The sequence below is a fragment of the Chiloscyllium plagiosum genome, unplaced genomic scaffold, assembly GCF_037043375.1.
Source record: "Chiloscyllium plagiosum isolate Xiang-an unplaced genomic scaffold, Cpla_swu_hap1 HiC_scaffold_40, whole genome shotgun sequence".
NCBI lineage: Eukaryota > Metazoa > Chordata > Chondrichthyes > Orectolobiformes > Hemiscylliidae > Chiloscyllium > Chiloscyllium plagiosum.
In genome coordinates this window covers 31890544-31908327 of record NW_028270178.1, presented here as the reverse complement: position 1 = coordinate 31908327, position 17784 = coordinate 31890544, and the positions used below count along the sequence as shown (strand labels likewise).

Below are 17784 nucleotides of genomic sequence, written 5' to 3'. Positions count from 1 at the left end.
AGTTTTGAAGATAAAAATCAAAAGTGGGACATCTTCGTTCAGTTGCAAAGGAAGACCATGGGCCATATTGAGGTTCGCAAGTGGGAATGCAACATGAGAATTCCAAGATAAAATGCCAAGATCAAATTATAACTCAGAAACTGGACGTAGGAGCTGCTATGAAAGCTTGGAGTTGAATAAAATAGATGAGAAATATAAAGGGTGTTTGTCAAAATGCAACATTAATCTTTTTTCTTCCAATATGACTTCCCTCTAATTTTCTTCCTGGCTGCGTGGGCTGCCTTGATTGATGCGCTAATACTATGCATAGAACATTGGAGCGCAGGTTAGAATGAACGCTGCATACCACTACAACCATAACTGCATTAACGTATCAAAAAGCTACTCAAAACTGGTATTCCTACCAGAGAGTGCAGTGAAACCCAAAGTGCCGAGAAACGCATGAGTGGAGAATATATCCCATTTCCAATGTGCTGAAAGCAAAATTAGAATGATTTGTTATGTGGAACAGTAGTGATAGAAGTTGTTAAGAAATTATCAGTGGATGGAATAGTCTTACTCCTGCTTAATGATTAGGCGAGAGTGAAAGTTATAGTTTTAGCCTTGATCATGAAACATCTCAAGGAGCTCATAAGGGGCAGAACAGTTACAATAACAACTTGCACAAAAGGGGGAATATACAGAAAATGGCAAAACAAAGTCCATCACCAAAGGTCACAGTAACTTCACAGGGAAATGTTAGAGTGGCCAAAATTCTATTTAAAAATGAGGATGATTCTAAATAGATGTTCACGCAGTCTTTGTTATTTGAGGGTCAGGAAACAGATCCAAAATTAAGTAAGTTGGCACAAACTGAAGCAAAGGCTATTAAAAGCTGGGTTTTATGAGAAAGTGGAGACTCCATCACAGACCCGTGGATTGAGAAAGGATGATTGTCTATCAGATAATAGAACTACCCAGATCATGTATGTATATATTGCAAGTGACAAATGAAATACCTATGGTTGGACATCTAGGAATACAGAAAACTCAAGCCTCAAAAAACAGGCATTTTACAAGGCCAAGATTTTATAAAGATATATTGCAGCACTATGTATGTTACCAAAACAGACCCTTCAGTCCAACTCATGCATGCTGAGCAAAGTTTCCCAAACTAAATTGGTCCCACGTGCCTGCATTTGGCCCATATTTCTATAAAGCTTTCCGATTCATGGAGGTATCAAAATGTCTTTTAAAGGTTGTTACTGTATCTGCAATCTGCATCTAACACTTCCTCTGGCAGTTCATTCCTGACACAAAACTGTAAGAAAAAGTTGCCTCTCAGGTCCCTTTTACATCTTTTTCATCTCACCTTGAACCTATGGCCCTGTAGTTTTGAATTCCCCTGCCCTAGGGAAAAGACCTTTGCTATTCACTTTATCTGTGTTCCTCATATTTTTATAAACTGTGTAATGTCACACCTCAACATCCTCTGTTCCAGTGAAAAATGTCCCCCTAGCCTATTGAAGCTCTCCTTATAACTCAAACCCTTCAGTCTGTGTTGTAACATATACCCCATAATATAATCCATTTAAAAATGGTGTTTCATTTCTTTTAAGGGTGCTGGTGTGTAAGAAAACACAGGCAGAATGTTATAATGGTATGAACAATGTGGTCTATGGTGAGTTCAGTGGTAGAATTGTGTGGGAGGGGAAGCAAGGGGGCTGAGAGATAAATGGGAGGGGGTGGGTCTGGGGGTTAGATAGCTAGGAATGAGGTAGGTACTTGGAAGTGTGGGGTGATGGTGAAAGGTCAGAGCAGAGTGTGGAGTGGATAAGCACAAAGAAAGATGGACAGGTAGGACAGTTCAAGAGACCCAGGACTGGCATGTCCTCGGCAGAGTTGGAGGTGTAGGGGAAGAGTGGGAGTTGAAGTGGTCGGCCACAGGGCAGTGGGGTTGTTCAGTGCAGGTGTCCTGGAGATGTTCTCTGAAACATTCCGCAAGCTGGTGTCCTGTAACTTCAACGTAGAGGAGACCACATCAAGAGCCACGGACTCAGTAGATGAGGTGTTTGGATGTACAGGAAAATCTCTCCCTGGTGTGGAAGAATCCTTTGGGGCCTTAAATGGAGGTGAAGAGGGAGGCGCGGGCACAGGTTTTGCATCTCTTGTGGTGGCAAGGGAAGGTGCTGGGAATGGAGGGTGGGTTGGTGGGGGTGGGGGGTGGGCGTGGACCAAATGAGGTATTTGCAGAGGGAATGACCTTTGCAGATTGTTGAAAGAGCTAGAGAGGGGAATATATCTCTGGTGGGGTCTGACTGTAGATGGCAGAAAAGATGGAGATGATGATGGAGGAGATTGGTTGGGCGGAAGGTAAGGACCAGGGGGGTTCTATCCTTGTTGTGGTTGGAGGTGTGGGGTTCAAGGGTGGAGGTGTGGGAAGTGGAGAAGATGCACTGGAGGGCATCGTTGACCGCGTGGGAGGGGAGGTTGCGGTCCTTGAAGTAGGAGGCCACCTGAGATGTTCTGGAGTGGAATTCATCCTCGTGGGAGCAGATGTGGCTGAGGTGGAGGAAATGGGAGTAAAGGGTAGCGTTTTTACAGTAGGTGGGATGGGAGTAAATGTCCCTGTTGAGTCAGTCACCAGAAATGGAGGTGGAAAGGACCAAGAAAGAGAGGGAGGTGTCTGAGATGGTCCAGGTGAACTTGAGGTCAGGGTGGAAGGTGTTTGTGAATTGCTCAACTGCCTCATGGGAGCACGAAGTGGTGCTAATATAGTCATCGATGTAATGGAGAAAAAGGTGAGGAATGGTGCTGATGTAACTGCAGAAAATGGACTATTGCACATACCTGACATCGAGACAGGCACAGCTGGGGCCCAAGTGGCTGCCCATGGTGATCCCTTTGTTCTGAAGGAAGTAGGAGGATTTGATGGAGAAATTATTGATGGTGAGGACCAGTTCAGCCAGTTGAATGAGTGTGTCGCTGGAAGAGTACTGGTTGGGTCAGCAGGAGAGGATGAAGTGAAGGGCTTGGAGGCCTTCATCATGGCTGACAGGGGTGTACAGGGACTGCATGTCCATGGTGATGAGGCATTGGAGACCGAGAAGCAAAGTCATGGAAGAGGTGGAGGACGTGGGTGGTGTCCCAAATGTATGTGGGGAGATCCTGGAGCATGGCGGGGGGAATGGTGTCAAGATATGCAGAGACAGGTTCGGTGGGGTGGGAGCACGATGGGTCAATGGAGGAAGTCAGGGTTTTGAGTTTTGAGTAAGATGCAGAAACGGGAGGTATGAGTTTCCCGGACTATGAGGTTGCAGGCTGTGGATGGGAGATCCCCGAGGTGATGTGGTTGTGGATAGTCTGGGAGATGATAGCTTTGTGATGGGCGATGAGGTCGTGATTGAGGGGGCAGTAGGAGGGGTTGGTACCTAGTTTCAGCGGTGTAAAGGTCAGTGTAACAAACTACAACTGCGCCCCCCTTGTCCTCCAATTTAATGGTGAGGTTGGGGTTGGAGCAGAGGGTTGCGCGTTGTGAGGGTGCGAGGTTGGATTGGGTGAGAGGGGCGGACATGTTGAGGTGATCAATGTCGCGGTGACAGCTGGAGATAGAGAGATCGAAGGCGGGTAACAGATTGGCACAGGGCATCCAAGTGGATAGGGTATGTTGGAGGCAGGCAAGGGGTCCCCAGAGGGTAGGTAGGAGTTCTGATGGAAAAAGTCAGTGCAGAGGCGGCAGATGAAAATTTCGATGACATGATACGTGTGGAATTCGTTGATCTGGGAGTGAAGTGGGATGAAGGTCAGGCTTAAGTGAGGGGAAGGTGTGAGGTTTGGTAAAGACACATTAGAGCTGGGGGGCTAGGACCAGGAAGAACATCACCACATTCCCTGCTTGGGGACCGTGCAGCCTTCAATATAGAGTTCAATCATTTTAGAACCTGAACACCTTCCTCTACGTCTGTTACCCACTCACAAACCTCAGACATTGTCATGACACAAGCTGCTTTCAGCACAGCTAACTCACTTTCACCTCCATGTTGGCCCCATTATCTGCTTCTCTTTCTCCCTGGCTCACCATTATAAATCTCTTTGTATACCTCACTGCTGTTCTCTGTCTCTGAGCTGCATCTCCAACTACTGCAAACTCCTCCCCCCATCCCCTGTCTTCAGCATATATGACTACCTTCTTCCTACAATGAGTTCTTAGGAAGGCTGACTGGACATGCATTGTGAAGTCTGCTTTCTCGCTCACTCTTGCTCCCTTTTTTTTTCTCTCTCTCACTCTCTCTAACACACACACACACACACGCACGCACAAGCCGTGGAGCCAGTGCTCATCGCTGCTGTGCCTCTTTCTCTCTCAGTCCTATTGCTCTGCCACTTACTTGTTTGGGCTGCCCTTGCTGACCTGCCACGTTTTACACTCCCTAGCAGCACGTTCTTACCTTGCAGCCCTGCTGCTACTGGACATGCTCTACTCACAGTCTCTCTTCTTCTGCTCCTCTCTTATCCAACAGGTGGTTTCTGCTTATTGGCACATTATTTCAGTTGCTCTTTGCCTCCCCTCAATCCAGAATCTCCATCATTTTTACATTCATTGCTGCTATATTCTGCCATTTGAGTTTGATGTTGCAGCTTCAGGAAGCATTTGGGTAAATTTTAACTTGGTAATTGATTTAGTTTGCAGAGGTTTGCAGCCTCCATTTTAAAACAATATAATAAAATGTGTCTGCAATGGTAAGTAGGTTTGGGTGTGGGGGGGGGGGGGGCGCAGTGAAGAAAGCACATGGAATGCCTTGCCTTCATTAGACCGGGTGTGGAGTATAGGAGCAGGGAAGTCATGTTACAACCTTATTAAACATTGGTTAGGGTACAGATAGTATGGTGACGAGAACTGCAGTATTCTATGAGAAGGGCATGATTGCACTGGAGTGGGGGCAGAGGAGATTTACCAGGATGTTCCATAAAATATAGGAGTAGAATGAGGCTTTCAGCCAATAGGTCTGGTCTGCCATTCAATCATGGCTCAGTCCCATCCTCCTGCCTTGTCCCCATAACCCTTGGTCACTTTACTAATCAAGAACTACTTATCTCTGTCTTAAATGCACTCAATGTCTTGGCCTCGACAGTCTTCTGCAGCAACGAGTTCCACACATTCATTACGCTCTGGTTAAAGAAATTCCTCCTCGTCTCTGTTCCAAAGGGTCATCCCCAGCAACTCAGTAGAATGCTTTATCCGGAACTCATCTGCTTTGTCTATTTCTTTCCTTTTTTTTCTCTTTGTATTTCTTTTCTTCTTCTTGGCGACGTCCTGCACTTGGGGCCTCAGCACTGACTTGGCGAGGCAGCTTCCCAGCCCAGTATGGGTTTCTTCCACAGCCTGTGGCGGTCTCTTGGCCCAGGGTGGTCTCTCAGTCCAGTGTCTCACTGGCTCATGGTGGTCTCAATGAAATACCCCTCATCGTTCTAAATTGCATCAAGTACAGACCTAACTGCTTCTCATATGATATACCCTTCATTGAATTCAATGTCATTTCAGATTGTAAACGAGAGTGATACAGTAGTTGGTACATTTGCATTTATATTCACATTGACAAGGAAATGGATCAAAGAAACAGCTAATAATTATATGGAATAGTTATCGTAAATTTCTGTCAAATAGGCTAATCAAATTCAGCGTTAACTGTGCCCTTTGCTGTTTGATTACAGAGAACTTTGGTCCTCACTATTTCTGTTATTTTATAGTCCAGTCATAAACAGGTTTTGTACTGTGATATAAAATCTGATTAATGACAAGGAGCTAATTTTTTCACCCAGAATAGTTTCATTTTTGTTCCGCTGTTGGCTCGTTTAAAACACAGATGGGTGGCTGACGGAGTATTTGTGTCAGTCTTAGCATTCAGGGGTTCAATGTCACTGGATACTAGTTCTTTAATGCATCACAAGATTATAGCACAAATGAGAGTCTGTGGAACTTAGGTTAAACCTTTATCCAAATATTTCCAAGTTGCAAAAAGCCCAAAGGTCATGTTTATGATGAGGGTGTATGCGGAACACAGTTATTTCACTGGAAGTCTTGTTCCAGAATCAGGAGACATAGCATGAGGTAAGGACCTAAATTATGTTGAACAATATTAGAGACTTCCTTTTTTTGTGTACAGGGACAAACTCGTCTCTGTTAATTTGTATAGTTTGTCAGTACTATTATTAAGTTGTGGCATTCATAAAGTACCAGGCAACAAATGGTGTTTTGTCCAGAAATTAACTTCTGACAGGAACACTTGAAAAAATCCAACTACTAAGGCTAAAATGCTAAAATTATACTTTTGTAAATGATGTGTAAATATATGCACAAGTTATGACATTTTGAGGTGCAGCTTCAGGAAGCATTTGGGTAAATTTTAACTTGGTAATTGATTTAGTTTATTACCAAGTGATTTATTATCACTGGACTGTTAACCCAGAGACCCATGTAAGGTTCTGGGGGCCTGGGTTCAGAACCTGCATGACAGATGGCCAAATTTGAATTGAACAATAATTTGAAATTAAGAGTCTATTGAAACTATTGCTGATTGTTGGAAAAACTCATCTGGTTCATTCGTGCCCTACTGGGAAGGAAATCTGCTGTCTTTACCTAGTCTGGCCTACATTTGACTCCAGGTCCATAGCAATGCAGTTGACTCGTAACAACTGTTTGGGCAATCAGAGATGGGCATTAAATGCTGGCCTAATTAGCAATGCCGAAATCTCATGAATGAATTTAAAAAATATAATCACAGAATTAAGAGCCTTGACTGTTTGTTTGGCATAATGTCTAATCATTATCACAATCCAAATTTTCCCATGAAGGTGGTAGATGAAGGAAATATTTGTTAAAGTGGATTGGGAGTTCTCATAGGGAAAGCATGTGTGCACACAAAGTGACCACACTCTGTTCAGTAATAGCATCAGGAAGCTCAAGGTATTCTGTACCACAGTATGTTGAATGCCATGCTTTGGCAATGAACCCCACTTCCCATCAATGAATTCTCTGTTTGAATTTCTGATAATGGAATATCAGCTAATATTCAGTACTGTTTACTGGAGCTACCTTGAATACACATTGTCACATTTGCTATTCTGTAAGCATGACATTATGTTTTATTTTCACACTTTGCATTTATTTATTTCTTCACCTCACGTCTATTTCTTTCTCAAAACATTTCAAAACTGTGCCGTCTCTTTCTCAATTCATTTATGCAAGGAAAATGGTCCCAACTTCTCCAGCCTTTCCACTGCACTATCTCATCTGTCAAACCATTTCTGTAAACCTCTCTGACACTGCCTAACCCATCCCTATCCTTTGTGGAGCCCAGAACTGCACACAGTACTTCCCCTGATGTTTGACTAGTTTCTTATCTAAATACAATCTCCCTGCTGTTGTACTCAGTTCCTCTATTAATGAAGCCTAGATTCTTAATAACATCTCTCTCTACCTTTCTTGCCACATTTATAGACCAAGGCTCATAATGGCCATGGTCTTTCTGCTCTTGTAAATACCTTTAGAATCATACCCTTTATTTTATATGGCCTCTCCATCACCTTTGCATCAAACTGTATCATTCACATTAATTTCATCTGCTGTATATTTGCCCACTTCACCAATGTCTCATGGACCTAAATGATTTTACACCGTCTTCCTCAAATTTCACAATTCTCCGAAGGTTTGAGTCATCTGCAGCCTTTGAAATTATCCCCTGTGTTGTAAAATCTTAAATCATTGAGCGACAATAGGAAAAGCAAGGACCAGAGTAGTGACCCCTTTTAAATTCCATTACAAACCTCCCTCCAGCTGAAAAATACTCATTAACTATTGATATCCATTTTCCAACTCTCAAACATGCTCTCTTTTATCCCAATGCCAATCATTTTTTCCTAAGTCTTTCGTAGCAATGTATTTCCTGCTTTTTGAAAGACATGCCCACCACATTAACAGCCTTGACTAATCAGCCAACTCCAATACACCAGGAGAGACTAGGACCCAAGGGCACAGCCTCAGAGTGAAGGGACAGCCCTTTAGAACAAGGATGAGGAGGAATTTCTTCAGACAGAGAATGGTGAATCTATGGAACGTATTGCTGCAGAAAGCTGTGCAGGCTAAGGCATTGAGAATATTTAACACAGGGATAGATAGGCGCTTGATTGGTGAGGGGTGAAATGTTACAGGGCGAATGGGTTTGAGAAACATGCACTTTTGTGAAAATAGCGGAGAATAATTGATTAAATGTAGTGCCTGGTGAGGTGGAAGGAACCAAAAGAAACTACACCATTGTCTTGGAAGGAAGGACACAATTGTTCAAAATAGAAAAATTAGATACATGCAAAATGTGGACGAGTCAAATTTGTTGTAAGAGGGGGAAATTATGTCTCACCGTTTACGGAATCTTTTTATAAGATCATGAGATAAAGGAGCAGAATTAGGCCATTCGCTCCATTGAGTCTGCTCTGCCACTTGCTAAGATCATGACTGATCTGATAATCCTTAAGTCCACCTGCCTGTCTTTTCCCAATACATTTTGATTCCCTTATTGAGGAATCACCATGGAAAAACTGGCACTATGTAAAGATGTTAAAGACGTGGCTTAACTTTTGATGTTGGAGAATTGCATTTCCATTCATGCAAATGGGTCAGGCTTCACGTGAGCTGAGCTGGAACCAGTCTCCTGGCAAATTGAATAACTCGGGCTGTAGGCCGACTTAAACAAACTAGAAGGAGTAAGGAGAAAGTGAGGACTGCAGATGCTGGAGATCAGAGCTGAAAATGTGTTGCTGGAAAAAGCGCAGCAGGTCAGGCAGCATCCAGGGAGCAGGAGAATCGACGTTTCGGGCATGAGCCCTTCTTCAGGAATTCTTCCTTCTTTAGAAGGAGTAAGGGTTTGGGAGACGGGAATCGCTGATTTTCAAAGTCAATGGTGGCGTTGAAGGACGGCTACTTAGATAATGATATCAAGAGCGGAACAGGAAGGAAAAGCAAATAGGGCCTAAAGGGAAAAATGGTAGAAAAAGGCAAAAATCATGGCTGTTTACTTAAATGCTTGTAGTATTCAGAGAAAAGTATAAATGAATTAACAGGTCAAAAAATGTTCATGAATTTTGTTTTATTTGTTCACAGGATAAGGGTGTCACTGGCTAGGCCAGCATTTAATGCCTACCCCTAATTGTCCAGAGGACAGTTAAGAATCAACCATATTGCAGAAGGTCTGGAGTCACCCGAAGGCCAAACCAGGTAAGGATAGCAGTTTCCTTCCTTAAAGGATATTAGTGGACCTGATGGGTTTTACCTGACAATGGATTTGTGGTCATTGCTAGACTGTTAATTCTCAATTTTTAAAAATTGGATTCAATTCCACCATCTGCTAGGGTGGGTTTTGAATCTGGTTCCCCTGAACGTTACCTGTGTTTTTGGATTAGCAGTCCAGCAATAATACAGCTAGGCCATCACAGTTGTGGAGGTATGGCCCCAACGAGATCAAAGCTGGCAACTAAAAGATATGTGAAAGGGCATGCAAGAAATGAAGGGTGGTGAGGCAGCTTTCATGGTATGTGATTTAATAAGTAAGATAGAAGAGATGGTTTTGGATTAAAAGATGTTGAACCTATATCCTTGGAGCTAAGAAATAATGAGTGTAATATGACACTGGTGGGAGCAATCTGTTAGATTCAATTACTTACAGTGTGGAAACAGGCCCTCCAGCCCAACAAGTCCACACCCCTACATTTAGCCCTTCACCTTAGGCTACGGGCAAGTTAGCATGGCCAATTCACCTAATCTGCACATTTTTGGACTGTAGGAGAAAACCGGAGCAAACCCGCACAGACTCGGGGAGAATCTACAAACTCCACACAGTGGGTCGCCTGAGGTGGGAATTGAACTCGGCTCTCTGGTGCTGTGAGGTAGCAGTGCTAACCACTGTGCCACCGTGCCACTAGAATCTTCTAGCAGTAATGTTCTTTAGAACAGAGCATAACATTAAATAACGAGGACATGTAAAAAGGCAATGCATTAATCAGAAATGACTTTAATCTTCACGTAAAATGGGAATGTCAAATTGGCAAAGAGTACAAATTCGTAGGGTATTCTGTGTAATTTCAGTGAACAATATGTTGTGGATCAACGCCAAGATATGTAGGAGCTAGTAATATGTAATAAGGCTGTTTTAATAAATGATTCTAGAATGAAAGATTCTCTGGGGAACAGTGAGTGTAATTTGGCAGAAGTTAGATTTCTGTTTGAGAGTAAGAAACTTGGATCTGAAACAAATACAGAGTCACAGTGATACACAGCCCAAAAACTGACCTTTCGGTTCAACTCATCTGCAATGACCAAATATCCCAGGTAAATCTCGTCCCATTTCCCAGCACTTGGGCTATGTATCTTTAAACTGCTCCTATTCATGTACCCATCCATATGCTTTCTAAATGTTATAATTGTGCCAGCCTCCACCACTTCCTCTGGCAGCTCATTCCATACATACACAACTCTGTGCATGAAAGGTTATGCCTTAGCTCCCTTCGAAAACTTGCCCCCTCACCCTAAACCTGCACCCTCTAAATTTGGACTCCGCCACCCCAGGAGGAAGACCTTGTCTATTTACCCTATCCATGTCCCTCATGATTTTACAAACTTCTGTAAAGTTACCTCTCAGCTCCAGAGAAAACAGCCCCAGCCTGTTCAGCCTCTCCCTGTAGCTCAAACCCTCCAACCCTGGCAACATCCTTGTAAATCTTTTCTGAACCCTTTCAAGTTTCACAACATCCTATGTCAGTGAGGTCACACTTGTATGCAGCATTCCAACAGAGACCTAACCAAACTCCTGTACAGCTGCAACATGAACTCCTATACTCAATGTGTTGACCAATAAAGGCAAGCATACCAAACTACTTCTTCAATATTCTATCTACCTGTGAGTCTGCTTTCATGTGCTGAACTTAAATTATGATTTGGAGATGCCGGTGTTGGACTGGGGTGTACAAAGTTAAAAATCACACAACACCAGGTTATAGTCCAACAGGTTTAATTGGAAGCACACTAGCTTTCGGAGCGATGCTCCTTCATCAGGTGATAGTGGAGGGCTCAATCTTAACACAGAATTTATAGCAAAAATTTACAGTGTGACGTAACTGAAATTATACATTGAAAAATTAATTGTCTGTTAAGCCTTTCATCTGTTAGACTACAGTGATAGTTTCACTTCTTTCATGTGTAAATCACAAAACCTTTTTTTAAAAAAGTTGCATTCTCGGGTTAGCTATTAACAATGGTGATAGCTAGACAATATGTTGAAGGTGTTGGCCCCCTGTGTTCTCTGTCTATGCCGTAATGCTTAGATTGATTCTAATCTAAAAAGTGAGATAACGGAGTTTTACATAAATTCATGCAGTTTTTGAGATCAGAGTTCTACATGAATGCATGCAGTTTTTGAGCAAAGTACAATGTAACTTAGATTGATGCTTAGATTGATTCTAATCTAAAAAGTGAGATAACGGAGTTTTACATAAATGCATGCAGTTTTTGAGCTCAGAGTTCTATATATATGTGTGCATGTGGGTCTTTGTCTGTCTGTGTGTGTGTCTGTCTGGGGTGGGGATTGTGAGTGTGAGAAAGTGTATTTGTGTGTGTAGTGAGTGCAGAGTGTCTTAAGTCTGTGAGGGGGTGCACGTGTGAGTGTGGGAGTGTGTGTGTGTCTGTCAGGGTGTGTGTGGGTGTCTGTGTGCGCGTCTGTGTGTACCTGTGTCCGTGTGTATATGAGAGAGTGTGTGTGTAGGAGTATCTGTGTGTGTGTAGTGCAATGGTGGTCACCTGTAATGTGACATGAACCCAAGGTCCCGGTTGAGGCCCTCCCTATGGGTACCGAACTTAGGTATCAGCCTCTGCTCGGCCACTTTTCTCTGCTGCCTGTCCCGAAGTCCACCCTGAAGGTCCGAGGCTGAATGTCCTGAACCACTGAAGTGTTCCCCAACTGAACAGGGAACCCTCCTGTCTGTTGATTGTTGTGCTGTGCCCATTCATCTGTTGTCGTAGCCTTTGCTCGGTTTCCCCAGTGTACCATGCCTCCGGGCATCCTTGTCTGCAACGTATGAGATAGACAACATTGGCTGAGTCACATGGGTACCTGCCATGTACAAGGTGGGAGGTGTCCCCACACGTAATGGTGGTATCGATGTCCATAAGTTCGGTACCCATAGGGAGGGCCTCAACCGGGACCTTGGGTTCATGGCACATTACAGGTGACCACCATTGCACTACACACACACACAGATACTCCTACACACACACTCTCTCGCATATACACAGACACAGGTATACATAGACGCGCACACAGACACCCACACACACCCTGACAGATACACACACACTCCCACACTCACACATGCACTCCCTCACAGACTTAAGACACTCTGCACTCTCTACACACACACAAATACACTTTCTCACACTCACAACCCCCACCCCAGACAGACACACACACACAGACAGACAAAGACCCACATGCACACATATATTTTGTGGGGTGAATTTGTACTTGAAAAGTTACATTGTACTTTGCTCAAAAACTGCATGCATTCATGTAGAACTCTGAGCTCAAAAACTGCATGCATTTATGTAAAACTCCGTTATCTCACTTTTTAGATTAGAATCAATCTAAGCATCATGGCATAGACAGAGAACACAGGGGGCCAACACCTTCAACATATTGTCGAGCTATCACCATTGTTAACAGCTAACCCGAGAATGCAACTTTTAAAAAAAAAAGGTTTTGTGATTTACACATGAAAGAAGTGAAACTATCACTGTATTCCAACAGATGAAAGGCTTAACAGACAATCAATTTTTAAATGTATAATTTCAGTTACGTCACACTGCAAATTTTTGCGATAAGTTCTGTGTGTTAGGATTGAGCCCTCCACTATCACCTGATGAAGGAGCGTCGCTCCGAAAGCTAGTGTGCTTCCAATTAAACCTGCTGGACTATAACCTGGTGTTGTGTGATTTTTAACTTTGAACTTAAATTAGGTTACCAACTTGGGTAAACGTATTTGGAATGTTTTTGAAGTCAAAAATACGATTAAAAAAGTGATGATAATGAAGGAGAAAACTGATAAGTCAAACTAACAAGCGACATAAAAATAGACATTAAAAAGTTCTTTAAATATCTCAGCAAAAGTAAAAGAGGAAACAGTGAAGATAGACAACTTATTGACAGGCTATGAAAAAATAATGAGGAGTCTGGAAATAACAGAAAAGTTGCAAAAATACATTAAATCATGAGAGAGGATGCTAATAAAATTCCAAAGATACTAAATATTCAAAGAGCTGAAATGGTGGAGCATGAGGAAATAAACACTAAAATAAACAGAATAAAACAAATAGTTCTGAGTGCTGAAAATCTGAAAAACAATAACTATCGCTATTATTTCCAAGTTTGCAGATGAAGAAAATATGAATGGTTAAGTAGTGTAAAAGTCTCAAAGAGATTGCAGGGGCTTATCGGCAGGTGAGGTCAGTGGGGTAAAATTTGGCGGATGGGACATATCTAGAAAAACATGCGTTTAAGCAACATGTATTTGAGCAGTTTGGCAGAGTTGAAGCTGTATATTATTTCAATGTGGAGACATTGCAGAAAACCGCAGGGTAGTGGGATTGGAAGGTCCTTGTACATGACTCTCAAAGGCTATGGTCCAGATTCAGCAAAGTAGGGGAGGCAAATGGACTCACTGTTGACCTTTTTTAACAAAAAGAATGGAGTATAAGAAAATAAACAGGAAGTCTTACATGAAACTACAAAACTGACTAGTCAGTTCAATCTGAGAATACACTGAACAGTTTGATCCCTTAGCTCAGGACATTGTATTGGCATTTAGGCAGTTTCTTCTTTTGATACTAAGTTGATTCCACGTATGAAGGGGATTTCTTTCGTATATGAGGATACGTTGATTAGGTTGAGTTGATTCTCATTGCAGCTTCGAAGATATACAGGAAGCCTTACTGACAATTTTAGGGGCCATGACAGGGTAGATACAAAGAAGTTGTTTCCCACTGGGGGAGATTTGAAACCCAGAAGGCATTAACTTAAAATAAGAAGTTGCACATTTTAAGACTGACATGGGGAAGAATTTCCAATTTTAGAGGATAGTGAATGTGTGGGATTTCTTACCTTGAGGAACAGTCAAGCTTCTGCAATTAGGAGTATTCAAGTCTTGAGATAGGAACATTTTTAATCAGTCGGGAATCGAGGTTGAGGAAGGAAGCTAGAAATGATGTTGATGATCATCAGATCAACCGTGATCTCATTGACTAGTGGAACAGACTTGATGGGCTGAATGAGTTACATGTACCTCTACATCTTATGGTATTAAAACATTGTGATTCCTATGAGGGACATGCACGTTTGCGCATGAAATATGCTCACTTTGTCTTGCTTCATTATCATTATTTCCAACAGATCTCACATCTTAATAATTCTGCTTAATAATTCCATGTTAATGGGAGATATGAGGATTCCATTTCTAATGTTAATTGCCTCAGATCTCTTGTATTCTATTTGTCAATTTCTTCTTCATTTGCCCAATCAATTTATTTGACCTCGACTTAACATGGAATAAAACACTACGTAAATTCAGCATCCAGTTGGTTGTTGCTTCATTATAACTTCTGCTTCCCTTGACTTTTGAGAGGTCCTGGATTTTGTTCCCTTATCCTTTGTTCCTGTTGGAAAAACTTTAGCATGTATCCTAAAGTGTTAATCCAGAACGGTCACCTATAGTTAGTTCAATTATTTAATTCCTGCTGATTTTTAGTTCAGTTTCACACTGGCTTGACCTCTAATACCAACAATTTTTGTTCAAACCAGCACCTTACGAAGCGGCTCTCTTAATAAACTGACAAAAATTGTCTACCTGAAATTGTGGAGACTTACTGTATTATCACAATGCCAGAGTAGTCAGTTGAGGATGCAAGTGATAAGGCTCTGCCGAGTTTTATTTTAACACATGCTGCATTAGTATTTAAGCGATTTATGTTGTATGTAAAGTATAATAGTGACGTGTATACCCGCTACATGTTTTTTTAAAATTATTTTTATTATTTGGACATATTGAATGTTTGATCAGTTGGTACATTCCTGGTCCAGTAGGTATGGTTAATCAAATGTTTGCTGTGACCCATCTACCACATATGATTGTTGTCCTTTCCATACTGAGAGACACAACCATCTGTTCAAAAGGACCGTATGGTTTAGCTTGGAAAGTCTTCTCTAATCTCATTAAGAATGAATCAACTGGTTCATAGGGATGTTGCATTTTTTAGAAGAAATGAATGGTGTTTAGGGATCCTCCAGAGATTTATATATCCCAATATATTCAAGTGCCTTGTACAATTCAATCTCACCCTTCCATATCAATACCCAACAGACTTCTGATGAGCCACCAGTGAATTTCTGCACTTTTACCTATTAGTGTTCTAAGAATGACCAAACTCGTGCCACGCCAATTTTTTTTTGTAGACACACAAGCATACAGAGCTACGTTACAGGAAGAAGGATCTTTGACCTACTGAGTCTGCATCAGTCAAAAACAAGCAGCTAACTATTCAAATCTCATATTCTGCTCACGTAGCCCAGTATGCATATACACTCACAAATGATCAATTATATAAAAATCGCAAATATTTTGTCAATGACTCACATTAACCTCGCTATGATTGCCTCCCAGTGACTCCCTACCCATCCTGACCTTTTGCTGTTTATCAATTAATGTCCCCCTCCCTATGTCATGCTGTGGTTGAGTTGAAAAGCTCCATTCACACAGTAACCCTTTTAATGCTTATCAATGACCTCCCCAAAGCTGAACTGTCATAGAGTCATAGAGATCTACGATACGGAAACAGACCGTTCAGGCCAACTCGTCCACGCCGACCAGATAACTTAACCTAATCTAGTCCCATTTGCCAGCACCTGGCTCTATCTCTCAAAACTCTTCCTGTTCATATACCCATCAAGATCCCTTTTAAATGTTGTAATTGTACCAGCCTCCACCACTTCCTCTGGCAGCTCATTCCATACACGCACCACTCTCTGTGTGAAAAAGATGCCCCTTTTAAATTTTTCCCCTCTCATCCTAAACCTATGTCCTATAGTTCTGGACTCCCCCACTCTAGGAAAAAGGTCTTGTCTAATTATCTTAACCATGCCCCTCATGATTTTATAAACCTCAATCAGGTCATCCCTCGGCTCCAGGGAAAACAGCTCCAGCCTATTTAGCCTCTCCCTATAGCTCGAATTCTCCAAACCTAGCAATATCCTTGTAAATCTTCTTTGAACTCATTAAAGTTTCACAACATCCTTCCAATAAGAGGGAGACCAGAATTGCACAAAATATTCCATAAGTGGCCTAACGAATGTACTGTACAGCTGCAAAATGACCTCTCAACTCAAATACTCAATGCTCTGACCAATGAAGGAAAGCGTGCCAAACGTCATCTTCACTTTCCTATCTACCTGCAACTCTACTTTCATGGAACTATAAACCTGCACTCCAAGGTCTCTTTGTTCAGCAACATTCCCTAGGATCTTACCATTAAGTGTATAAGTCCTGCTCTGATTTGCCTCTCCAAAATGCAGCACCTCACATTTATCTTAATTAAACTCCATCTGCTATCCCTAAGCCCATTGGCCCATCTGATCAATATCCTGTTGTACTCTGAGGTAACCTTCTTCGCTGTCCACTACACCTCCAATTTTAGTGACTTCTGCAAACTTGTTTGCTATATCTTCTGTGATCATATCCAAATCATTTAAATAAATGACAAAAAGCAGTAGACCCAGCCCCGATCCTTGTGGCACACCACTGGTCACAGGCCTCCAATCTGAAAAGCGACCTTCTTTCATCACCTTCAAGCCAGTTCTGTATCCAAATGGCTAGTTCTCCCTGTATTCCATGAGATCTAACCTTGCTAACCAGTCTCCCATGGGGACCTTGTCAAACGCCTTACTGAAGTCCATAGAGATCACATTCACTGCCCTGTCCTCATCAATCCTCTTTGTTATTTCTTCAAAAAATTCAATCAAGTTCGTGAGATATGTTTTCCCATGCAAAAAGCCATGTTGACTATCCCTAATCAGTCCTTGCCTTTCTAAATGCACGTAAATCCTGTCCCTCAGGATTCCCTCGAACAACTTGCCCACCACAGTTTACAGGCTCACCGGTCTGTAGATCCCTGGCTTTTCCTTACTGCCTTTCTTGAATAGTGGTGCCACGTTAGCCAGTTTTCTGACTATTGACAATACAAATATCTCAGTAAGAGACCTAGTAATCATTTCCCTAGCTTCCTCCAGAGTTCTAGGGTACATCTGATTAGGTCCTGGGGATTTAAGACATCCAGCACCACCACCTCTGTAAGGTGGACATTTTTCAAGATGTCACCATCTATTTACCCGCATCCTATATCTTCCATGTCCTTCTCCACAATAAACACTGATACAAAGCACATTTTTAGTATCTCCCCCATTCCCTGTCGTTGCACACATCTGTCTTGATGATTCTTGAGGGGCCATGTTGTCTCCCGAGTTGCTGTTTTGTCCTTAATATATTTATAAAATCCATTTGGATTCTCCTGAACCCTATTTGCCAAAGCTACCTCATGTCCCCTTTTTGACCTCCTGATTTCTCTTTTAAGTATACTTCTACTGCCTTTATACTCTTCTAAGGATTCACTCGATCTCTGCTGTCTATACCTGACATATGCTTCGTCTCTCTTCTGAACCA

The 17784-nt window shown here is 42.2% G+C and overlaps 1 protein-coding gene across 4 annotated transcripts in view; it reads left to right on the top strand.

The window, feature by feature from the left end:
* Positions 1-17784, top strand: part of LOC122544130 (NACHT, LRR and PYD domains-containing protein 3-like) — a 65885-nt gene that overhangs the window by 27460 nt on the left and 20641 nt on the right. For all 4 annotated transcript variants that reach the window (XM_087981747.1, XM_087981748.1, XM_087981749.1 and 1 more), the window contains exon 2: positions 9134-9247. The gene's annotated coding sequence lies outside the window, so the exon portion shown is untranslated. The remainder of the gene's footprint in view (positions 1-9133; positions 9248-17784) is intronic.